Source organism: Canis lupus, chromosome 25 (assembly GCF_048164855.1).
Source record: "Canis lupus baileyi chromosome 25, mCanLup2.hap1, whole genome shotgun sequence".
NCBI lineage: Eukaryota > Metazoa > Chordata > Mammalia > Carnivora > Canidae > Canis > Canis lupus.
Window position 1 is genome coordinate 19313990 of NC_132862.1, and position 26333 is coordinate 19340322.

Consider the following 26333-nt stretch of genomic DNA (forward strand, 5'->3'; position numbering starts at 1 on the left):
AGAAAAAAAGGTTAAATATAGCAATTAATGAAAATGCTCTTGGTTAAGCAAATATTTGAGTGTACAGATGAAAAAGATTCCCGAGTTTCATGTAAAATAATGAACAGTGTTGCAGAGAGGGGAGAAGGAGATAGATGGATTTCCTAGTTAAATTTTAGAACTTTTTTATTTAAAGTAAAATAAAAATGTATCTTCCAAGACTCTAGAAAGAAAAAAAGTTTGTAATACATTTTTGTGATTAAATTATGATTAATGTGAAAGCGATAGAGAGATATTTTCATATTCAAACATTATACATACAGACCTTTTCCTGAGAATATTATTTGGTTGTTCATCCCAGCTGGCCAGGAAATGAATCAAAATCCAGAACAGAAATGTAACAGTATAATTGATATATGGTGATAACCATGTTGATAAGAAACCTAGGGTTATTGAAAAACATATTATAAAACAATACTTTAAATAGAAAATTGATGTTATTTTTTCACAGAAATATTACTAATAAATGTAGTTTAGAGCCATTAGACTTCATAAATGTGAAACCTAACATTACTGAGGACTTCCAGTAATTGACTACAGTTAACTTTATTCATTTTTTTTTATTTATCTATGATAGTCATACAGAGAGAGAGAGAGAGAGAGAGAGAGGCAGAGACACAGGCAGAGGGAGAAGCAGGCTCCATGCACTGGGAGCCCGACGTGGGATTCGATCCCGGGTCTCCAGGATCGCGCCCTGGGCCAAAGGCAGGCGCCAAACCGCTGCGCCACCCAGGGATCCCCAGTTAACTTTATTCAAGAATGTTATTCTTTTTTTTCCTGTCACCAATAACAGGAGCATAGCACAATGCCTTTTACATATTCTTATCACTGTTATCATCTGCTGTCATGATAAATTATATCATTAAAAATAAGCAGGCATATAGCAAAGCAACAGTGCTTTGCTGGATTCAGTTTCCATGTGCACTTGATGCTAGATCTCTACTGGACTAGATTTATAACCAAAAGTATTTTCTGAATCTAAAATGTCCTCGCCATTCAGTATTATAAAGAAAAACTCAATGCAGAAAAATTTTATATAAAAGGAATGGAGGTGATTATAGAAACCAAATAAAACATTGAGTTAAGGATAAATCAAGAAATTACATTTCTTGAGTAGTTACTGTATGCTGGACACCATCCTCCCACTGTCCTAGGTTCTTTGTCTGTGTTATTTCATTCCATCCACAGAACAACACTATAAGGATTATGTCCTCATTTGATAGATGAGGAAACGAATAAAGTCATATAGCTAGTAAGTGGTGGACACCAAGCTCAAACCCAGAGTCTGATTCCAGAGACTATCTCCCTTCATTATCAGATATACTCTTTCTAAACAAAATTGGATGCCTTGATAATTAGAAAAAAGTAGGATCAAATATATATATGTGTGTAAAACTCAAATGCAACCACAGGCATAATTTAAAATAGTACTTTTACTTTGCATGTCATGCCAAAAGATTAGAGGAAATTAATCCGTTTATGTAATAAAGGAAATAAAGAAAACTGTGCAAATGAGCTAAACTCCCTATTAAAGAATAACTATGTTAACAAGTATTCTGTTGTTTCTGCTTTCATTTTTCAATTCAGATCCTCCTCTTTAGTGGTAGAGCAGCACCAAAAACATGGCCAGAGCCTGGATGTATGTGCTGAACCATAATCTCTACAGAGGCACAGGGATTTGTTCCCTCCTGGACAAGATGGGAGTCAGAGAACCAACATAGGAATAAGGATCAGAGTCGTCTGTACTCAAGAAAGATCCGTGGATCACCAAATACGTGTTCCTGGAAACACCTGCTAAATCTCCCAGACCTCTGCCAAGCTGTCCCTATCCTTGAGACTGGGAATTATAATCCATGAGTCACAAGAGTACTGGGGTAGAGAGCTTGCTGCTGGTGACTCAGCTGAGGACTGTCAGTCTATTAGCTGGTACATCAATTGTTCACCAGAGCACAGATTGCTTTGCCTTTTTCCATGTGTCTGTTGGTCACTGTTTAATAGACCCCAATGTCTTGGTGTGAACCCTGAGATATATCAAACCATAAATATTAAAGACATACATAGGAGGATTGAAAACTCAAAAGGAGGATAATAGCAAGAATACCTAGGCTAGGAAGCCTCTCATGAAATAGAATTGCTGGATGAGACAGGTCATAATAACAAAAATAATGGGGACAATAATACACACACTTAAGGAGATCCTACTCCTGAATGGAATTGCTGATTTTCATATTAAAGATTTTAATGAGGGGCGCCTGGGTCACTCAGTCGGTTAAGCGACTGACTCTTGATTTCACCTCTGGTCATGATCTTGGGGTCATGAATAGAGGCCCAGATCAGGATCTGTGCTGAGCATGGTGCCTGCTTAATATTCTCTCTATCTGTCTCTCTCTGCCCCTCCCCACGCTATGTGCATGCATGTGCTCCCTCAAAAAAAGTTTCTTTAATGGATAAACCAAAAATGGGATGATCACAGAGCGAATACATAGGATAGAATCTGGTAGTCAATCATGCAAATAGTAAAATCTCCAGAAAGATAAAAGGAACAGAAATGGGGAAGCAATAATAAAAGAAACAGAGAAAACTACCTTGATTTTGAGCTCTTCCAATCAGTACACTGACATCTTTATGCAAATCAGAATATCATGATTTGATACATATCTAATATGAGAGAGTATGAGTTTCAGGAATAAGGTAATGATTAGTGAAAGTAAAAAACACAACATGACTCCTAAATTAAAAATGGGAAAATACAAATGAATAATAAATTTTTAACAATAAGAGGACAAGAAGGAACACTTAAGTGATAAAAGAACTTAATAAAGTCATAAAATAAAAGAGTGGGCATATACTAAGCATTCTAGCTTTCTGATTTACTCTACCGAAAGCCAGAAATTGGGGCACCTAGGTGTCTCGGTTGGTTAAAAGTCCAGCTCTTGGTTTTGGCTCAGGTCTCTATCTCAGAGTCGTAAGATCAAGCTTCATATTAGGCTCCGTGCTCAGTGAGGAGTCTGCTTGAGATTCTCTCTCTCTTTCCTTCTCCCCCTCCCACTCATGCTCAGTCTCTCTCTCTCAAATAAATAAACAAATCTTAAAAAAAAAGAAATCCAGAAATAGTCCAAATATAATGAAACAAAAGCTAGCTTTATATTGTTTATATTACTCTTAAATCTAAGTGATCTAGGAGAACTGAAAACTGCTAAATAAAGCAATCATGTGAAATGCAAACAAAGAGGAGCAGTTTTGGCTGCTGGTTTTTCAAAACTTGGTGCTTTAAAGAGGGTAAAGAGAGATATAAGTAATTATAAAGGGCAAAATTGATGAAGACAATTTGCCAGATATAAATCCAAATGTACCCAAACCAAGAAATAGTAGAAATTCATGGAGAACTTAATGTAAAAATTCATTCATATGAGACTTTTTTTTAAATACAGCTTTTTCTGACATGAATGATCAGACAATACTTTATAATATGATAAACAAAATTGTGTGTGTGATATTGAATTAAGTTTAAAAATTATCCTTTTAGTTAATTTTTTTTTCAGCTCTCTGTTGGAAGCTAAAACACATGCTCCTGAATAGGATCTAGAGCAAACGATAAGTCAAAACTAAAGTTAAAAACCAACTAAAAGCAATGAAAGATGAAAATCCATTACAAAACAGATGGAATAAAGCTAAAAATTTACTGAGAAGAGAATGTACAGCATTGAATGTCTTTATGAGAGTAGCAATAATGGTACTTAAAAAAAGAGCAATCTTTAAAAAGAAGAAAACGGTGGGAGGAAGTTAGTAAAGTTAAAGGTGAAATTAGAGTGAAAAACAAAACAAAAATAGTAGAAAGCACATCTGTACAATTTCTAAGGCAACTTCTTTTTTTTGTTTTTTTGTTTTTTTAAAGATTTTATTTATTTATTCATGAGAAACACACACACACACACACAAAGAGAGAGAGAGAAGCAGAGAGAAGCAGGCTCCACGCAGGGAGCCCAATGTGGGGCTCGATCCTGAGACTCTAGGATCATGCCCTGGGCCAAAGGCAGGTTCTCAACCGCTGAGCCACCCAGGGATCCCTAAAACAGCTTATTTGGAAGAATGAAACAGATAAAGAATAAAAATGAAAATAGATGAAACCCTTAGAAAACCAATTAAGACCAAAAAAAAAAAAAAAAAGATACAATTGAAATTGGATGAGAAAGGAGACATAAAAAGAAAGAAAAAAAAGAGAGAAAGTACAATTTCCTTTAGAAAGCTAGCCAAATTGACAATGACAGAGCTCTCTTTTTAAAAAAAGTAACTGAAGACAACATAACATGCCCAAAATACTTAGATTATGTTCCTAAGCATGGTCTGTCCACAGTCCCTTTCTAGGGAAATGGAGGCTCCAATTCTCAGGTCTGGGCTGCAGGACCCGGAGCCAAAGAGAAACTATAGACAGCCGCAAGGTGAGACCGTAGCAAGAAGCAAAGCATCAGTTTCAAAATGGTCGAGCACCAGAGCAAGAATGGAATCCACAGTGAGGAGTTCAGACAAGATGAATTAGGTTTAGGAGAGCAGAGTGGAGGTGTGCATTTTCCTGAGGCCTAGCATACAGAGGAAGGGAGCCCTTCACCATGTGCCTATGGCTCAGCATTTCAGTGCTGCGGAGGCTGAGCTATCTTAGTTTCCTCAAGGGCTCCCAGCAGATGAAGGGTTTTCTCTGGTTCATCTGGGGACATCTTTAATAACTCTTGAAAGCTTCAAACACTAGGAGGTAAATTTCTCTAATGATTCTCCAAACTTCTCCCTTCCCTCTAGACTATTTGCAGGATCTAACCATAGCATCACTGGTCCAATGTGACATCCTACTGTGCTCTGTACCTCTGGGTAATCGCTGAGTCACAGCAGGAAATGGGGGGTCACGCTGCATCAGAAATATGATGGAATTTCAAATTTTCCAGCTCTATTAAGACTGTTCTTTAAGTCCCTGGCAAAGAAATAGGACAACAAAGCGGAATAAGGCTTTGAAAAGGAGACACATACTGTCATCATTTGCATCTGATATAACTGTATATACTATTGAAATCTCAGGGGTATTAACTGAAAGGGTATTTTTTTAGTGACAAAGTGTATATGACCAGATATAAAATCTAAGTGCAGGACAATGAAGATTTTTTAAAAGATTTTATTTATTTATTTATTTGACAGAGAGAGAGAAAGAGCAGAAGCAGGGGGAGCAGCAGACAGAGGGAGAGGGAGAAGCAGACTCCACGCTGAGCAAGGAGCCCGATGTGAGGCTCAATCTCAAAACCCTGGGATCATGACCTGAGCCAAAGGCAGACACTTAACCCATTGAGCCACCGCAGTGCACCTGAGAATGAAGTTTTTTTTTAAAAAAAAAAAAAACAAAGAAAACAGAAGATAAATGGACTCAAAGAACTAAGTGCTATTCCATAGAAGCCAAATTTTAGAAAACTTTGAAAAGAAGTGATTAAGAAGGTTAGAAGTTGAAGAACACCCTGAGCTTCTGGGTGATGCCACCCTGAGATGAACTAGCCACAGTTCATCTAAAGCCCCTGGATATGAGAAATCTGATGGCTTCTCAACTCTATGAGACTCTGGCCATTATGCTACTGATGATTTAAATTGATGATGCAAACAGACATCCTTGTCCTCTAAAACCAGAACCAAATGTGTATTTTTACATTACATCGCTGAAAAATGGTCTCATATTGCAGGTCACATGTGTCAACAGTGGATAAGACATGTGCTGGGGTCTACCAACTCCTGGCACTGCAGTGTTGATTCTTTTAACTGAGGAGAAATAATGTGACACCTCCAAAGCAGCATATTTGACAACTGCACTCCATCATCTGGGCCATTCGATCACTTTTCAAAGAGTCTTGGTCAGCAGAATCCACACCATCGTTTCCCCTCATCACAGCAGCTCTTTCTCCTTCGTGGTGTGCTCTGGAAGATGCACTTCCTGCTAGGACTGTTAAATCGTTGGTTTCTTTTTCCATATTCACTATATAGAAGGAATTACTCCCTTCAGACGCCTCTTCAAATTATCTGTGAATGCTTTTAACAGCCCCACGAATTGTAGGCTAAGGCCATCCTAACACAGTTCTAAAAACCTGAAATCCAGAGAAGAAAAGCAGGAATTTTGCCTACAAGATTTATTTTGTTGTAAACCTTCTCTTTCTTAAGTTTAGGAAGGAACGCCTTGCTAAATCGGGTTATAAGAAATACCTCCCTTTATGAATAGCTTTGTTTTGAGACTGTTTAAAACAATACTTTGGATATGAAGTTATAGAGTATTTGATCAAGTTATTTTTGTGTATGTACTCTCAACTATGTGATTTTAAGGTTCTCTTTCAAAGCAGACCTTCAGGAATGGTGCAATGTAAAATCAGGTTTCGAGAACTCTAAACTTTTATAGAGTGAGCTAAAGTGAGAGGTCCCTTTTCAGGGGATCCACACTGAAAGTGTTTGACCAAAATATAAAAGGATGAATATGGGGGAAAGTTCTATTATAAATCATTTCTTATGATATAATTTTTATTTAATTTTATTTTTAAGTATACAGATGTCATGCTTAAATATATAAAACATTTACATAAGTCATAAGTCAAAACTTCATATTACATTATCCCTTTTTCTATTCTCTCCCCATTTTTACCTTAGAGGTAATGATTATCTGCTTTCATTCATGGCTTATAGACCTTTCCTTTTCATAAAAATAAGCATTACAAGTATATGAATATATGTGTATTATATTCCCCTTTCATATGTAAACCGTAGTGTGATGTATCTACTGTTTTGCTCCTTGACTTTTTTTTTCTGTTAAAAAATCCTGAAAACTATTTCATATCAGTTCACAGAGATCCTCATCCTGTTTCAAATGGCCACACGGCATTATTGTGTGATATACCATGGTGCGGTCAACCAATTTTCTACACATGGTCATGTACATTGTTTTCAATATTTTGCTATTAGAAATATGCCTTCTACCTATGTTATTTTGTATTTTGAAAGGTGTTTCTTGAGGGAAAATTCCTAAAAGTAGGATTACTAAGTCATTTGATATTTTGGGAGGTGTTTCTTAAGGGTAAATTCCTAAAAGTTGGTTTATTAAATAAACACATATTTAATTTTGTAGGACATTACACAATATAACTGCACACTAGGAAGTGTTCTTGTACAACAAAGGAACATACAAACAAAAAGAAAACTAAACCTCATCAACTCTAGACATATCTAGCACTTTACAGGAACTATACAGAACAGAGGAATATTTTAATGACATCTCACTGTCAATTAAGGAAAATCCAAATGTAATCAGAAAAATCCAAAATGCAGACAACTCTATTAAGCAAATAACATGGCTTCCCTAACAAATAAACTTCAGGGAAAGCAAGGTGGGTGCTCATAGGGAACCTGTAGAATGCAACAGACTTAGAAGACATACCAACTAAATCCAACGTGTAGCCCTTATTTTAAGGATCCTGAGTCAAATACACTGACTGATATCATATATATGCACATTTATGTATAAATATAAATATATATTTAATGTTTAGTATATATAGTATATTTATATTTCATATATATAAAATGAAGTTGGGGAAATCTAAACTCTGACTAGATACTTGATAGTAGCAAGGAATCACTGTTAATTTTTCTAAATGTGATAGTGTTATTTTAGTTACATTTTTTTTTAAGTTTTTGTTTTTAGGGGTGCCTGGGTGGCTCAGTCAGGTAAGCAGCCAGCTCTTGATTTTGGCTCAGGTCATGATCTCAGGGTAGTGAGACTGAGCCCTGTGTCTGGCTCCATACTCAGCAGGGAGCCTCCTTGGGATTTTCTCCCTCCCCGTACCCCTCCCCCAACTTGTGTAAGTGCTCTTGCTCTCTCTCTTCTCAAATAGATAAATAAATCTTGAAAAAATAAAATAAATAAACGTTCTTATTTTTAGAGCTACGTACTGAAATATTTTTGGATGAAATGATAAAATATCTGAAGGCAATTTCAAAATAATTACAAGGCGTAATGAGAAACTCTTCATAATTATCACAAAGCTGTGCAGGTAGAGACATTGGCTAGTCTTCACTGTGCTTATACCTACCTATCTGCAACTCTTCACTTAGGCAGGTTCTCCCTTATCCACTCTGCAAATTCCTACTTATCCACCTCACAAAATGCTTCCTCTGCAGAATCTTCCCTAGTCTTATCTGACAGGATATAGCAGACACTTCGGGTGCTCAGCTGAGAGCCACTTGAATCTTTTTCTGTTTCTACACACGATGCCCCCAGGGTACTGGGCCACCATTCCCTCAGCTTTTTTGTTGGTTTACTTCTCACATTTCTGTCTCTACACCTGAGACTCTCTTTGAGGGGCTACCTTAGGGCTCCCACTCACTTTATCTTGCACCTAGAGACAGTGGAAAGTATCTGGGAGTTTATACCCACCCTCTTGGGCAGCCTACAGCCAGTCAATCAGTGCCAAGTACAGAGTATGAAAGCCATCAGAGCACATGGTTTCTTGTGACTTTCCTTTTGGTCTGCACAATGAATATTTATTGAGTATCTATGTGCCAAAAGTTAGTATTTATTAACATAGTTATTAACTATGTCCAGTAAATCAACTTCACTGTATCTCTATCCATCACCAGCCTGATTTAATTTACTTTTATCTCACATCTGCATGATTGCAACAAGTTCCTGACTGCTCTTATCCTTCCTGAAGCCTTTTTTCATACAGAAGACAGTAAAGCTTATCATTCCCAGCTTAAAATCTTCAAAAGTGTAATTAGGAAAGCCTAAGCTTTTCTATAAAAGAAGGCTCAAAACTCAGTAGCTTCAGTAACATAAAAGTATTATTTCTCTTTCATGTAACAGCTCCAAAGAGAAAAGTCTAGGTTGGTAGACAGTTTAGTTCCACAGAGCTGAAATTCCTTCCATTTTATTTCTCTTTCATTCTTAGGGCAGGGTCCAACAAACTTTTGGGTCATGTGGTCTCCTGGCTATATTGCAACCGCTGCCATTTTAACACAAAATTAGCTGTATATGGTATGTAAATGAACAGATGTGGCTCTGCCCCATTATAATTTTATTTATAAAAGTCAGTGGACAATCAAATTTTGTCCATGGGCCATAATTTGTCTAGAACTCTGTTCTCATCTGCACATTATAGAATTTTGGTCATGGGCACTGGTTTCCCAACTCATGAGAAGAGAAAGAACATGGAGCAGTTTGCACCTATGTTAATGTTCAAATTAAAAAGTGGCACATATCACTTGGCATTGGCTTTAACAATAACTTAACAATACTTAGCTTCAAGTGATACTGGAGATACAGCCTCTTCCTAGATGGCCCCATGTCCAGCTACAACCATATTACTAAGGAAGAAGAGGAGAAGAAATCTTTGTGGTCATTTAGTATTGTTCTGCCACAAATGACTCCTGGTTTTCTAGGAAAAGTTCCAAAATCCTTGATGATCCAGATCTGCACAGTCTGGTCCCTGCCTTCTTCAGTTCTATTTTGTACCACTCTCTTATACATTCTTTACATTCCAGTCATGTTCTTTTATTTCTTTCAATACACTATGTTGATAGACTGAAAAATCTACAAAGACAGGATCTTTTTTAATGCTGCATTAGCAGTGAGTGCCTAGAATAGTAACTGACTTCATAAGCCCTAAATAACTAGTTGGTAAGTGAATAACTGAGAGTCAGGTCCTGTGCCTGTTATATAAAAAATCAAACAAAGACATGGTTACATGTGTCAATAACACTCATTGGTTCTAAATCTTTCAAGTGGTTCCTAATGTCCTCCTCTTATCCAAGCAGTCATCCAGATCAGTCAACTTCATCTTCTAAAATACTCTTATACATTTACTTCTCTCCTTCTTTGCTGTTTCCATCCTTTCAACAAATTATATTCCTAGATGCCCATTTCTTCCTCATAAACATTACATTATTCCCTCTGCTAGCAAAGTAATCTATCTAGTGTAGGGACCCCGATGTGGGAATTGATCCTGGCACCACGGGATCACGTCCTGAGCCAAAGGCAGGTGCTTTACCTCTGAGCCACCCAGGCATCCTTGTTGGTTCTCTCTTTAAAACACTTTGCTGGATTCCCATTCTCCTCAGCATAAAGGCTACACTTTTTAACCTGACTTGAGAGATTCCTCATAGTGTATTGATTCCCATCCTCTCCAGATATACTGACTTGTTTCTAGTAACTTGATTATGCTGTGATCTCTTGTTTCTGGGACTTTGACTATGCTGTTTCCTCTGCTTGAAATACTTTGGTCATTGCTACCCTCAACCCCCAACTCTTTCTTTTCCAGCTAACTCTTACATAGGCTTTGAGTCTTAGCCAAGATGAGAGCCTCTCTAGGCAATCTTACCTGACCTGCAAGTGCATCAAGATCATTATCAAGAAATTGAAAAGAACCTACAGAATGCAAATAATAATAATAATAATAATAATAATAATAATAATAATATAGCTGATAAAGGTCCAGAATTTGTTAGGAATCTGTAAAACTTAATGAGAAAAAGACAAGTAACCCAATTTAAAAATGGACAAAATGCCTGCTCTAGTCTCAATGTTTGTGTTCCTCCCACCCAAATTCATATGTTGAAATCCTAACCCCCCAGTGTGATGGCATTAAAAGGTAAAGCTATTGGGAAATACTAGGTCATGAGAGAAGAGCCCCCATGAATGGGATTAGTGCCCTTATATAAGAGGTTCCAGAGAATTTTCTCACCTCTTCCATCATGTGGGGTTACAGCAAAAAGACAGCCTTCTAGAAAGTGGGCTCTCATCAGAGCCTGATTCTTTTGGCATCATGAACTTGAATTTCCTGGCCTCCAGAATCATGAAAATAAATATTGATTGTTTATAAGTTACTGGTTTATGATATTTTTGTTATATCAGCCCAAACAGATTAAGACAGTATTCAAATAGGTTTTTTTCCATAGAAGATACCCAAATGGCCAAAAATCACATGAAAAAAATTACTCAACATTATTAGTCATTGGGGAAATGCTAATCAAAACCGTAAAAAGATACTGCTTCACACCCACTGACATGGCCATAATGAAAAAGAAAAAGTATTGGCAAAGTTGTGGAGAAATTGAAATGCTTGTACATTGCCAAAAGGAATATAAAATGTTTTGGCCACTGTGAAAAACAGTTTGGTTGTTCCTTAAAAAATTAAAGATAGAATTACCATATGAGCTAGAAATTCCACCCCTAAAAATGAAAGATAGAATTACTATTTGAACTAGAAAGTCTACCCCAAAGAATTATTTTTGTTTTCGAACAAAACATATGTATACATGTTCATATCATCACTATTTACAATAGCCAAAACTTAGACCAAATGTCCATCAATGGATAAATGGATAAATAAATCATAATATATACATACAATGGGATATTACTCAGCCATAAGAAGGAATAAAGAACTGATAACAAAATGCAACATGGATGAACCTCAGAAATATTGTCCAGAGTTGGGACACCTGGGTGGCTCAGCGGTTAAGCCTCTGCCTTTGGATCAGGGCATGGTTTGATTCCAGGATCCGGGATCGAGTCCTGTATTGGGCTCCCTGTGAGGAGCCTGTTCTCCCTCTGCCCATGCCTCTGCCTCTCTCTCTCTATGTCTTTCATGAATAAATAAATAAAATATTTTTTAAAAAAGGGAAATATTATGCAGAGTGAAAGAAGCCAAACACAAAAAGTCACATATTATATAATTCCATTTATATAAAATATTCTAAGAGTTCTTCATATTTGGAATTAAAGGATGTAAGGAGCAGAAGAAGTCTTTATGGGACTCACTCAAAGTACATAGGCAGGCCTATCTTCTATATTGAATTGTGCAAGTATTAGTCAGTAGAAATGTTTGTTTCCTGAATAGAGCTATGCAGGCACGTTTAGCAGAGACCATAGTGTTGGCCATATCCATACTGAATAAGGTCCTCCACTCTAGAAGATGGACACTTTTGTCAGGAGTGTCCAGAATATTTGTTGAATATTCTTTAATATTTATTTTAAAAAGTCCTTATTTTTTCCCACAATCATAGGAAATATATGAAACAGAAAAAGCATTCTTTAACAAGTAAACAGGGACAATAAATACAAAGAAAAATACAATAAAACAAGAAAAAGCAAGCCCATTAAAAAGAAGCATAAAACTCAATATATGTAAAAGTGTTCCTCCATTTTAAATGCGCATAAAAAACCTGAAGATTTTTTTTTAAATTTTGATGCCCAGATTGCACCACAAACAAAAATCTAGGGTGGGCCCAAAGTATTAATATTTTTTATAGATTCCCAGTTGGTTCCATTGTGCATCTAAGATGGATTATCATTAGAAGAACAAGTATCAGAGTGCCTGGGTGGCTCAGCCAGTTAAGCATCTGCCTTTGGTTCAGGTCATAATCTCTGGATTCTGGGATCAAGCCCTGCATGGATCTTCTTGCTCAGCGGAGAGTCTGCTTTTCCCTTTCCCTCTGCCACTCTTCCTCCTTCTGCTCTCTCTCTCTCCTTCTCTCTCTCTCTCCCTCTGTCAAATAAATGAATAATACAGATGATCGAGGTAGGATTCTAAAAAAAGAATGATAGCTCAGAGTGGCATTATTAGCCATGAGAAGCTATATGGATCCTCTCCCTAGCAAAACAACTGTAACTGGTAAAAATTATTTTTAAATAATGATTTAAAGTGCCTGAAAAGTGTCCTAAGGGTATATGGCAAATGGAGAAATATTTATTCTAGAAAATACATTAACTCTTGATAAGAACATGGAGTCATGGCACTTGAGCCACAACATGCCCTTTCCCTGACCCTCAGCTCAGCAGCATAATAGCTCTACTCCAATTGGGTGCAATCAAGAACACAGGGCTTCCTCTCCTCACAGCTCCCTGTATAGAGTGATAGTTTCTCTCCAGGAGAAGCAGACTGCCAGTATTTCTTATTATTCCTGGAGAAGCAGACTGCCAGTATTTCTTATTACTCCTAGTTCTGTATTGCAGAAGCTCTGTAATAGACAGGTGCAGATGAGAGGTCTGGGCTCCCTTCTACCCAGACCCAATTTGTTAGACAGAATATTTATCCCAAATGCAATATTAAACTCCAGTCACCCTTGTCCTGATCACTTATAGAGCAGGGGCTGTGTACTGAGACAGCCAAGAAGTCCAAACATTATTACCCGATATATCCCTCTACTTATAGAGTAAGGGTGTTACTCTGAGAGAAGTGAGCCATTGTTCCTATCACGAGCTCCACAGCAAAGATACCATTTGTACCTTTCTTCTTGTACCTTTCTTCCCAGGAGGAAGAGACAGATCATAAAAACAGAAAACTCTGTAGCTCTCCTTAATAGAAATGATGCTATCTGGTACAGAACACAGAAGAGCTCAAACTATTCTATTGAAAAAAAGTGGAGATTTTGGTAAGAGAAATTAAGAAGAGACTTGTAACTCCATGGTATCCACAAGCAAAACAGTAGACAAGCTAGAGTTAAATCAAGAAAATCAGGAAAAAGACAGCTAACAAGAATTATATTGTGGTCAGAGCAAGTCTCAAAGACTGTCCTCAAAGAGTACTCCTACAAAGGGGCCTGAGTTTGGTTGGATCAGAATGAGGAACAATATACGCCATAGGCTGTTGTCAGAAACAATAGGCCTATTTCTTAGCAATTAGTCTGGACCAACAGCCTAGTATGATGTCAATAGAGACAAAACATCAAGAAACCAGGCAGCCCCGGTGACTCAGGGATTTAGCACTGCCCTTGGTCCAGGGTGTGATCCTGGAGACCCAGGATCAAGTCCCATGTCAGGCTCCCTGCAAGGGGCCTGCTCCTCCCTCTGCCCGTGCCTGTGTCTTTCTCTGTCTCTCTCTGTCTCTCTCTCTCTCTGTGTGTCTCTTATGAATAAATAAATAAAACCTTTTAAAAAAATCAAGAAACCTAAAGGTAAGGTTAGGAAAAGATACATTAAATGAAAGCCCACTGAAAACAACTGCTATCTCCTGGGGAGATGGGTCAGAATAAAAGTGCACCTGTCCAGTCTATGCCCTGTAAGGAACAACATCAAAAGCTGCACACAGTTTTGAAAATAAATTGTACAAGCCAAGAAACAACAAAAACAAGGCCAGGGAAGGGTAGAGTTCATAGAAATCAATATATTGTATCTAAATACAACATATTACTAAAATTGTCCAGTTTCTACAAAAAAAAAATTGATACATATACAGAAACAGGATAATGTGTTCCACACACAGAAAAATAAAACAGGCAAGAGAAACTGCTTTTGAGAGCAGCCAGACATGAGCTTTTGTGGATAAATATTTAAAAGAGCTATTGTAAATATGTTCAAAGAACAGAAGGAAAACCTTCTAAAAGACGTAAAAGAAGATATGGTGACAATGTCTCAACAAATAGAGAATAGGAATAAAGAGAAATTATTTCTTAAAAGAAACAAAAAGGATATTTTGAGTTGGAGAATATAATATTTGAAATGAGAAATTTATTAAACAGGTTCAGCAGTAGATTTGAGTTGGTAGAAGAAAGATCAGTGAATCTAAATGTCTAAGCACAATGAACTCCAAGCATGATCAACACAAAGAGATCTACATTCAAATACATCAGTCAAAATGCTGAAAGACAGAAACAAAAAGAAAACCTGAAAACAGCAAAAGAAAAATGACTCATCACATACAAAGGAATCTCAGTAAGATTAACAGCTAATTTCTCATCAGAAGTAATAGATATCAGAAGGCAATGAGATAGATATTCCAAATGCTGAAAGAAAACTAAGAATCTGATACCCAGCAAAACTGTCTTTCAAACACAGGTGAAATAAGGATATTCCCAGATAAACAAAAACAGAGATAACTGATTGATGGCTGACTTGACTTAGAAGAAATCCTAAAAGAAGAGTTTTAGGTTGAAAACACATGACATCAGACAGTAATCTCAATCTACACTGGCAAATGTAATTATTTAGGAAATTAGAAGACTCAGTATAGCTGCATGCTTCTTCTTCCTTCTCTTACAGACTTTAAAAAGCAATTGTAGGATGCCTGGGTGCTCAGTGGTTGAGTGTCTGCCTTCTACTCAGGTCATAATCCCGGGGTCCTGGGATCAAGTCCCACATCGGGCTCCCTGCAGGAAGGCTGCTTCTCCCTCTGTCTATGTCTCTGCCTCTCTCTCTGTGTGTCTCATGAATAAATGAATAAAATCTTTAAATAAATAAATAAAAATAAAAAGCAATTGTATAAAACAGTATGTATGTAATTGAATTGTTAGAGCTATAACATATAGAAATGTAACATATTTGACAATAATAACACAGAAATGATGGTGGAGAACAAAGCTGTATTACAGTAAGGCCATGACACCAGGTGAAAATATGAACAATTGAAGGGAACCAGAAATAATAAATAATAAGGTTAATATAATAAATTATAAATATGCACTTATACACCTTTCTTCTCTCAGCCTCTTTAAAAGACAATAAATATTATAAAGTGATAATTATAATAATGTGGTGTGGGTTTATAGCATATACAAATGTAATTAGTATGACATTAACAGACCCCAAATTGGGAAAGGAATAGAGTTATATAGTAGTAACATTCGCATCTCATTGTATGTAAATTATTATAAATTTTAAGAAGATTACGAGAAGTTAAGATTATTGTGAGCCTTTAAACAACTACTAAGAAAATAGCTCAATAAAATACAGTGAAAAAAATCAGTAAAGGAATTAAATATTACACTAGAAATTTTCGCTTACTGCTGAAGAAAGCAGTAAAAGAGTAACAAAGGAACTAAAAATATGTAATACATAGAAAAGAAACTGCAAAATAGCAAACATAAAGAAACCATACTGATATTAACATCAAATGTAAATGAATTGGGCAATCTAATCAAAGGGTAGAATTTGCCAGGCTGAATTAAAAAAAAAAACCCACACAAGATCTAACTATATGCAGTCCACATAAGAATAATCTAGATTCAAAGATGGAAGTAAGTTGAAAATTAAAGGATGGAGAAAGATATTTCACTTAAAAGCAACAATAAGAGAGCTCTAACTGAAGGGAGAAATAGACAATTCATTGGGAATAGCTGAAGACTTTCATATTCATTCAGAAATGGATAGAACAGTGGAAGATCAACAAGCATACAGAAGATTTGAGTAATACTATAAACCATCTATAGTTAGCAGATACCTATAGAATACTCTACCCAAAAACCACAGAATAATTGTGGTGATAGTTGCATGACTCTGTGAACATATTAAAATCCATCAAATTGCAGACTTTCCATAGATTAGGTTTATGGCATTTGAATCTTATGTCAACAAAGACGTTACAATTTTTTAAAGAACAAGGGGTGTCTGGGTGGCACAGTTGGTCAAGCGTCTGAATCTTGATTCAGGCTGAGGTTGTGATCTCAGGGTTGTGAGATAGAGCCCCACCTCAAGGCTCCCTCTCAGTGCAGAGTCTACTTGGGTTCTCTCTCCCTCTCCCTCTGCCCCTCCTGCTTGTGCTCATTCTCTCTCTCTAAACTAAATAAATACAACCTTTAAAAACGTTTAAAGAATAATACATCTTCTAAAGAATGACAGAAGATCTCACATTTATGACATAATGAGAGGTTATAAAAGAACAAACAAAACCTCTCAGAAATGGAAAGAAGGATTATATATATATAAAAAAAAAAAGACCTCAAGGAAGGACCAAGTATCAGAATGGATTCTGTTCGAGGGAAACTATAGAGACAAAAGATTAAGCCCAGTAATTCGCTGAGGATACAATGCAGAAGTAAAACAAGGAATAAGTGAATGAGGAATTAGAAGACATAAAGCTGATCCAGAATTTCTCACAGCCACCTAATAGTAGCTCCAGAATAAGGGCACAGAAAGATTTGAGGCAAGATAAACTCCTCAGAGAACAATGTATCACACTGTGTTCTACATTACGAATCATAGGCCCAGTATCCCAAACCCATGAATATGTTGGAACTAAGAAAAAAGGTTTTTTCCCCCCAAAAAACCCCTCAAATATTGAAATTTTAACAAATGTGCAGTCACAGTCCTAACAACATACCATATATCAACTTTATTAATTGCTAAATATGATATTCAAAAAATACTTTTGGAGGTTCACCTGGGTGGCTCAGCGGTTGAGCATCTTCCTTCGGCCCAGGGCATGATCCCGGAGTCCCGGGATCCAGTCCCACATCGGGCTCCCTGAATGGAGCCTGCTTCTCCCTCTGCCTGTGTCTCTGCCTCTGTGTGTGTGTGTGTGTCTCTCATGAATAAACAAATAAAATATTTAAAAAAATACTTGTGGAAATAATTTATAGATTGATTTTTTCACTTAATCAGAATATCTGACTCTACTTAATGATTGCCAAGACATCAGAACTGAGCATTAATTAAGATTTATTCAGAGCTAACCACTTTCAAAATCAAAATTACAAAGAAATCCTTCAAAAATTATAATGGAAAAATAAATATATATAGTATTTGATTTGACATATGGGGGGAATCTCTTAAATACAAGTTTCCAGGGTCTGCAAAGACCTTAAAATAGCCCAGAGGAATCTAATTCAGAGTGGGTGGAAGTCACTGATGGTTATGTCTGCTCATGGCTAGTCATTTGGGGTTCCTGTTCTACCTCTTGTGTTTACTGCTTCTCCTCTCAGAGTTTGGCCCAGCAGAAGTTATTCTGGATTCTCTGCTTCCTGTTGCTAGGAGGCTAGGACCCTCGGGCAAGCCTCTTGCTCCCCGCTCCTCTTCTGATAGGTGGGGAAGGAATAGGAAGCTTTGCTTCAGCTTCAGGCTCAGCTACTTCTCTAGCCTATTTTAGCAGCATTGAGGTAAATATTGTTTTAATTCCTAGCAGGATGTTGCTGTGTCTGTTTCTCAGTAAGTCCAAGATACAAAGGAAAAGGGATAAAGAATTAGGCTCCTTCAGTATTCTAAATAAATATTTTTATTAAATGCTGAGTATATCTATAAAATAGTAGGCATGTGATATATCATTCCCAAACCACTAGAAGGAAAAAAATCTGGACCAAAAAAAAAAAAATAAAATAAAAAAAAATCAAATGTTCCAACAAAAAAACTGGAAAAATACAAAATAAGAAAGCATAGGAAATGGGAGACATAAAAATATTAAGAATAAAGCCATACAAGTTATTAATTACAATAAGTTCCACTTATCTTAACTATACATATATATACATATATATATTCAACTATATATATATATCAGATTAAGTAAATGCAAGGAGTATTATTAATCTACAAAGACAAGTTTAACTGTATTTCAGTAGAAGAATTAGTATGTGAAATCACATGATGGGCAAACAAATTAAAATGAACTGAATTATTGTATTGGTCTTCAATACAATAACAAATCAGAAATTTGAAAGGGCTAATTAACAAATACCTGCAGTGAAACTTATGAAAAGAGTATTATATACTTAATTTTTCTTTGGGGAAAATAGCAATTATATTGTATGTAAAGAGGTCTGGCAAAACAACAACAAACATTAAAACTAGAGAATTTTTTACTGTAGTTACCTTGATCTCATCACACCTGTGCTGGTAAATATCATCTGGGAAATAAATTTGGGAAACAATCACAGGCTCAATTCAAAGGACTTGTAGTTACAAGAACTGTCTTCAGCATCAAGAGCCAAATTCCATGACAAGAAAATGATTTGATATGTAAGGTTATTTTGATATAATCTAGTATTAGTCTTTTGCCCTTACGAAGTACATGGCATAATGGAAATCACACAAGTTTCAGAAAGATTCTAAGCCGCCATCCTGGTTTTACCACTTCTGATATGTGACCTTGGGTAAATTACTTAGCTTTTCTGAGCCTCAGTTTCTTCACCTGTAAACTTACCTAATAGGTTTTTATGGAACTAGATGAGCTAATTAGATGAGAGAGTACTTGACTCATAATAAATGTGCCCAAATGTTACTACATTCATTTGTTAGGGCTGTCATAACAAATTACTTAAACAGGATGGCTTAAACAACGGAAATTAATTGTCTTACAGTTCTGGAGGCTATAAGTCCAAGATCAAGGTGTCAGCAGAATTGGTTCCTTCTAAGCCTATGAGAAAGAATGTTCCATACTTCTTCTTAGCTTACAGATGGCCACTTTTTCTCTGTCTTCACATTGTCTTCCCTCTGAATATTTCTATGTTGAATTTTCTCCCTTTTTTTTTTTTTTTTCAGGATCCCAGCCATATTGGATTAGGGCCTACCTTACTGAACTCACTTTATCTCAATTACTCCTGTAAACACCCTTTCTCCAAATAAGGTCACCTTCTGAAGTCCTGAAGCTTAAGACTTCAGTGTATGAACTTTGAAAAGACACAATTCAACCTGTAACAGGTACCTTTCATTATTATTCTCCCTAAATGTTCCCATGAAATGGAGGAAATCATCATTTGAAGTCAGGTCAGAACAGCCCAACATGGTATGAGAAAATAGAGTGCAGAGCTCTGAGACTCCTGCATGTGAAGATCAATTCCCTACCCCCCTAACTCTTTCACCATCTCCCCTTTGCCCACAAAACACTCCACTTGGGACACCACAAAAACCAAGGAAAGCCACTGTAGATGAGAGTCCCTGACTACTGCAGAACTCAAACCATTTCTCTTGAGTCATCTTGGTAAAGGCTGGCCCTAATTCTATTTGTATATGGCTCAACCTCAAACACCAGCTATAGATGAGTACTTTAATTTAAACTGGTGAGTGGCATTTGTGGTCATCCTCCCCTGGAGAAACCTGACACTGCCGTTTCTGGCAAGGAGAAAACTATGAGTGTGTCTTTACTTAAAAGTTTTCCTTAGTTAGGGTGAATGAGTCCTCTCATAGGAGAAAGTTCATTTAAGGAATCTAGGCAATGGTAATATATAAAAATATATGTCATACAATTTGTTTAGGAATATGCCTATTGTGGCAAACTCTTAGCCACAAAATCATAGAGAATTAAAATGTTTTTCCTTGGACAAAGTACCCATCCACTCTGAGAAGAATATGGCCAACCTTGGTGCTATTGATGATAAACCCTCTCCTTCTTTATAAATAAGCTGAGAAATCCGGGGCAAAATTGCAAATTCACGCAATGAATTCAGACAGACTTAAATTTCAGATCTTCCCTGGTGGCCAACATATGAGCTGTCTGTATTCAGGGTGAAGTCTTTTTTTCCTTCTTTTCTTTGGCAAGAATGCTGACTGTTGGATTATTTGCCTTGCATATTTTTAATACCTGAAACAGTTTATATAGAATATTTTTAAACAGATATGCATTTATCTTCAAAGAATGAAGTACTCACTTGCCTGGATAAATGAGACAAGGACAGCTTAGCTCTCAACTCCTCCCAGTTTTTAGTAAAAATTATGAAGATTTTCTTTATCCTGTTTTCACTTCATTGGTAAAATAAGGAAATGCATTGAGACCTCTCCCAAAATGGGACCTGTCAATGTGAGTGTTGCTGGAGTCTGGTTTGCTGTCCAAACACCAAACTACAAAATCAATTTCCCAGTATGTGTACCTCTTATGTGTTGTTATATAGACACAGAGAGAGAATGACTGGAAAGAACGCAGATGTTGGATTCACATAGGCTCAGGTCTAAAGCTAACACTGTAATTTATCAGCTGCACCCTTGGGCAAATTGCTTCACCTGTCTGAGCCTGTTTCCTCATTTCTAAAGTGGTGTTTGGGGGAACAGAAACAACTGTGAGGCCCCAACAGCAAATGATGCAGTGAGAAGGGAGAGAAAATGCTGTTTCTAGGGAGATAGAGCTAAAGGGTAGTAAGTTGGATATATTGTTGCTCACAGGGAGATTTTGTAAGGGGCAAAATGGGTGGGCCCTGAAGTGAGAGAGAGGGACATGATCATTTACTGTCAGAGCTGTGTCCTGAAGAGGATGGCAGCCCACTCACTCAACAGGTCTCATTTGATTTCTGCATTAACCCTAGGACAGGAGATCACCATCCTCATCTCACAGAACTAAGTGAAGTTACATAAATTACCCAAAGCCACAGAAGGTATACAATGTGGAACCAGGAATTAAAATTGTATCTGTTTGACTCCCAAACCTGTGGTTTTCCATAACGCCTAACTACATTCAATAACAATATCAATAATCACAATAACAATTTTGTTTCTGCAGAATATGAAGGGAAACTGGACCTCTATCCCTAGGTTAATCTTCCTTAGCTCAGGCCTTGCTCATATTCCCAGTATCCATCCTCCTGCATGTTGCTGTGCTCTGTTAATGGGTGCTCCTAATGTGTTTCTCCATCTTCCCAGTCTGACCTTCACCCTTCCCAAACTCTTGACCAGAATTTCAAGTCTCTATTTGTACCTTCACAATTCTGTCCTTTTTATTTGGCCACGAGTGCTGCCAACCAAGTCCTGATTCTGACAAGTTTTCTGTGGAAAAGTAAGAGAAGGAGGAAAAGGCTTTGAACCAGAGGAAATGTTTTTTATCCTGTTCACTGCGTCCTCCTTGAGACCTTAAATCCTTCAAGAGACTTTACATGAGCTCCCAGGCTGGGTTGGAGACCTCTTTATAAGTTCCCCAAATCCTCCCTTCCTAGTTCCATCAGAGATCTTGGCAAACTCTGCTAGGTCCCATTTGCTCATATGCCTGGCTCCCCTCTGCCCTCAGATTATTAGTACTTGAGAGAAAATATCTACATTACCCGTCATCAGCTTCTCTGCACTTTATATGGAATCTCACACATAGTACATATTCAATCAATACTTGGTGAAAAAAAGAGTGGATATTGAACAGAATTGAATAAAAGTGGGTACATTACACAAGTAAGCTCCAGGAACATTATAATTTTACATTATGACTTATTCCCACAGATCCTTGATGTGGTAACAAATGAAGTTATTTTAAAATGATTTTTGGTGATTATGTTTTAAATAGTTTAAATCTAAATTTGAAGAGTATTTTGTGAATGGCAACACTTAAGTTAGAAAATGGAGTTCAAAATTTTCATCCAAAATTTATAATATTTTGGCATTTTTGCCATGAAGCAAACAAAATATGGTTTGCTTAAGATAGTGTCCTTAGTTTAATTCAAAGAAATGTCCAGTTTATTGTCATTTTATTTCCTTCCTTCTTTCTACCATCTTAAAGCTTTTTATCACTGCCTATCTTAGATATTCTCCAAATAATAGATGCAACATTATCCAAAGTTTATTCAAACTTATCTGAACCTTTTGGGGCTGGAAATTAGGTGGGAACTGTTTTCTTCATGAGATTTCCAGTGCTTTTTGGCTTTGAAAGGCTGGAAATGCAACAAGAATAGCTTTTCTTGCGGTATTTTGGTTTCTACTCCCAACCAAAATCAGGAAGTGCAGAGATGCACAAAAATTAAAATAAAGGGGAAAAAGTTAACTCAACTTTTTGAACCTTAAACAAGATTCAGGTTCAATTTCAGTTTAAGGCAAAGGTTCAACTGAGATCTTGTTTTATCCAAACCACTTGGCCCTTCCATTGAAATAACTGGTAGGCTCACATATGGAATTCTTTTCTAATGTAAGGATAAAGGGAATTGCTGGTGTTTAAAATCACTATGTCAACAGAATGTTCCATGATATTATCATTGTGATGCTCCAGTTCTACTGGACAGTGACTACAGTGAAAGCACAGGGCCTTACAAGTGCAATTTTTACTTCTCAGAACTCCTCTTTTTTTTTTAAATATAATACTTTATAGAATAGAACTCCTAAGATGAGCTTTGTCCAGCCTGAATTCAATCATTTTTCTTTGATCACATACAGAAAATAGGAAGGTTATTTTATGACTCCTATTTAAAGCCAAAATTGGCTTCTGCAAGCATCTGACTGGTTAGCGAACTGATCAGGAAGACAGAATTCTTGCCTAGACATCAAGAGTTAGGGTGAATGAGAGTTAAAAAGCAACTGATCAAATCATTAGGACAGTGAATGTATAATTCCTTGAAATTGCATTTTATTTTTTAAGACTCCAAAGTTTTAGAGATCACCAAATTCTATTAATATACAGCCAAGAACAGTAGGGATTTATGAATGAGAGAAAAACCAGGTTTGCTATAAACTGTGAGTGGATAAAAACAAGATTCAAGCACTCAGGAATAATTGGTATCCCAAGAAGAGTCTTCAGGTTAGATTTATTAGCTGTTCTATTACTGGAGAACAACTTGACTACAGGAACCTATTTGCCTGATAAGTGCCAAAGGAAATAAGTAGAACTATTTTTCTCTTAGACTGTGTCTACATGAAAAAGAAGTTGGCCAAACAGCAAGCCAAGTCGCTCAATTCACTTAAGAAATGTCCATCAAACCAGTTGCCTGGCACTGAATGCTCACTTTTCAACTAGTTGCATTGGTGTCACTTAGATGCTACCACAATCAAATGTCCACACAGACCGAAGTTTTAATAAGAAACAATTTGAAATTTAAACCTTACCTGCATTTTGATAAACCTGCAAAGGGATGCTGATAAGAATGATTGCCTCAGTTATACAAAAAACTCTCATAGCCTCTCAGTACAACATTTCTGATATTTTGCCTTTTATCATAGTCCCAAAACATTTAAGTGACAGACACTTAAGGTATGTTTTGATATTAATATCTTATCTTCTATGACTTTGAATAAAGGTGCTTTGTATACACTATTTTGTACAACATACTAACTGTCTGAAATCTCTTTTCCAGGATCGGATTCAAAGATGTTTGATTGGGTATATAGAGAGGTTGCTTTATCAAATACCACCAACATTGTCAGGGTACTTGTAGATAAAATTCTTAATGATATCTTGAGAAATTTCTTATGACTTAATATGTTGAGAATATTTTAACAAGCTTTAAATTACTATAAAAATTTAAGGTAAATTAATAGCATCTACCCTCTCTTATTTGAATACCTAATAATAATCTACCAAAACGAGTTTGAGAAAACCCTGTAGCAGTGCCAGATTGAAAAATAAGAAGTGGTATAATATTCTAGGGAGGAAAATTATTGGTATTGGTAGTCAAGAGGAATCAGCCAATTGTCTCGTAAAGACCAATAGTTTCTCTCAGAATATATAGTATCTTTGTACCAGATCGAATGCAGAGGAGTACCAGATAAGCAGAGGAAGTTCCTAAAGACATCTAAACAATTGACAAATTTGGTGGGTACTCTTCATGTCTTGATAACCCCAAGTGCATTCTATGCAGCTATGCCCTTAGACTTGCTTTAAAGTTCTCTGACACTGTGTGGAAATGGAAAGTAGACCTTTTGTAGAACTGCCTTAAGTGCCAGGTTAAAAAGATGCCAGACTTTTCAAGGAAAGTGGATTTCCCTTGTGTGTTCTGGCTTACAAAGTCTGTCTCTTTCATTTTAGGAATAAAATTGTCGCACCTTCTAAATAGCAGAATAAGCCAAACTCAACAAAGTCTTGTTTTTCTGTGAATGATCTTGACCAGTCCCCTGAGAAAAGGAGTCGGGTGGGGAATATAAATGTATAAAGGAGGAGAAAAAAGATTAGCTCATATTATTGAAGTAAACATTTCATCTGTCCACTATCTGCCTGTGTTATAAAATATTTTTTGACTCAAGATACAAAGTGCTGGCTGGTATAACAGAATCTTAGATGTCTCTCTATTCAGAATGGGAAGTGGAAAGAAATAACCAAGGGACTCTCCCCACCCATATATATCTCAAAACTTCAGAGACAATCCCTTTGAAGTAAAGAACGTTTGAATTACTTTAAACAATTAGCTTTTGAGGGGGGATCCTGGAAACAACATCACCCAGTTATGTTGATGACTTCATGACACTGATATCTTTCTACTTAGAATAAACCAAATCTAAGTACTTATCCACAAAGTATCAACTTTTATGCTTCACACTCTCATTCATATATATATTAATATACACATACATATACACTTTTGCATATGTATTTATTATATACACGTTTTTATAAATGTATTTGTTATCATAATTGATCCATAGTTGTCTCTAAACAGTTACTTGCCTTTACCAAGAAGGTGGCAAAATATAAGAAATTAATAAAGACAGAAGCCATAGAATTATATAAAACTTAATAAATCACCACAACTGGTAATGAATCGTCTTTCAATATTTGGATAATCTTCTGCCATGTGAAATCAATATATCTTAATTTTTAAAACACTGTAATGGAAAGAATCAAATGATGACCTTTCTTTTGTTATTGATGTTAATCACCGTGTCCCACTGCCCCACAGCTATTCAGCAGTATTAGAAGAATACAGAGAAGGAAATATTTTCTAAGATGACTGTGTTGAAAGGTTGTAATGGAGTTTAATATAGTTTTGGAAGCTCAATTCCACTTATTTTGTCTGGTGCGTGTATGTGCCTAAGATCAGGTTACTACTGAGAAAGAAAAAAAATACGCTGTTCTTTTCACGGCTGAGACAAAGAGTGAATGACAGCTAAAACATGAGGTGGGGATGAGGGCAATTGATGTAGTCAGGAGAGAGAACTTAAGATATTCTGGGATAGGGATATAGCAAATGGTTGATTTGCTGAGCCAGCCCTTTTCACCATTGGGAAGAATCATTTTCCAAAGTTCCGTCCATCCAGATCCCACTGATGATTTTTCTCCTGAGAGCCCATGATTCTTGCATGGGCTTCTCTTTCAACACTTTTCACACTATGTTTCCTGTGTTTAGGTTGTCTGTCTTAGCATCACAACCATGAACATCTCTAAAACCACATCAACTAAGTATTTGTTTTCCTCTCATTGTTTTTCACTTGTAGAAATCCATTAAATCAAGAAATATTTTTAAAGAGAGTTTTGATGCTTTTAAGGTAATGTGGCTTTAAAGTATAGCTCAACAGAGCTGCCTGTCGAGCAGCAATTCCTTGAAAAAAAAAACCAGACCAAATCCCCTATTTCTCTTTGACTGACTGCTGTCTGTCTCTATAGAATGAAAACATATTTTGTGAACAAATCTTAGTCCCATTTTAATATTTAATTATTTAGAACAGCTATTCTCAAAGTGTAGTCTGAGTCCTCTGAGTTCCAAGATCCTTTCATGGGTCTAAAGGTTAAAAACTAATATAATGATATTAAGCCATGATATGGTTTTTTAAAAAAGATTTTATTTATTTATTCATGAGAGACACAGAGAGAGAGGCAGAGACACAGGCAGAGGGAGAAGCAGGCTCCACGCAGGGAGCCCACTATAGGACTTGATCCCGGTACTCCAGGGTCACACTCTGAGCGGAAGGC

At 36.5% G+C, this 26333-nt stretch overlaps 1 long non-coding RNA gene across 5 annotated transcripts in view; it reads right to left on the reverse strand.

Annotated features, from left to right (window-relative positions):
- LOC140617310 (uncharacterized) overlaps positions 1–26333 on the reverse strand; it is a 99019-nt gene that overhangs the window by 47191 nt on the left and 25495 nt on the right. For all 5 annotated transcript variants that reach the window (XR_012017547.1, XR_012017546.1, XR_012017549.1 and 2 more), the window contains one exon: positions 305–422. This is a non-coding gene — a long non-coding RNA (uncharacterized lncRNA). The remainder of the gene's footprint in view (positions 1–304; positions 423–26333) is intronic.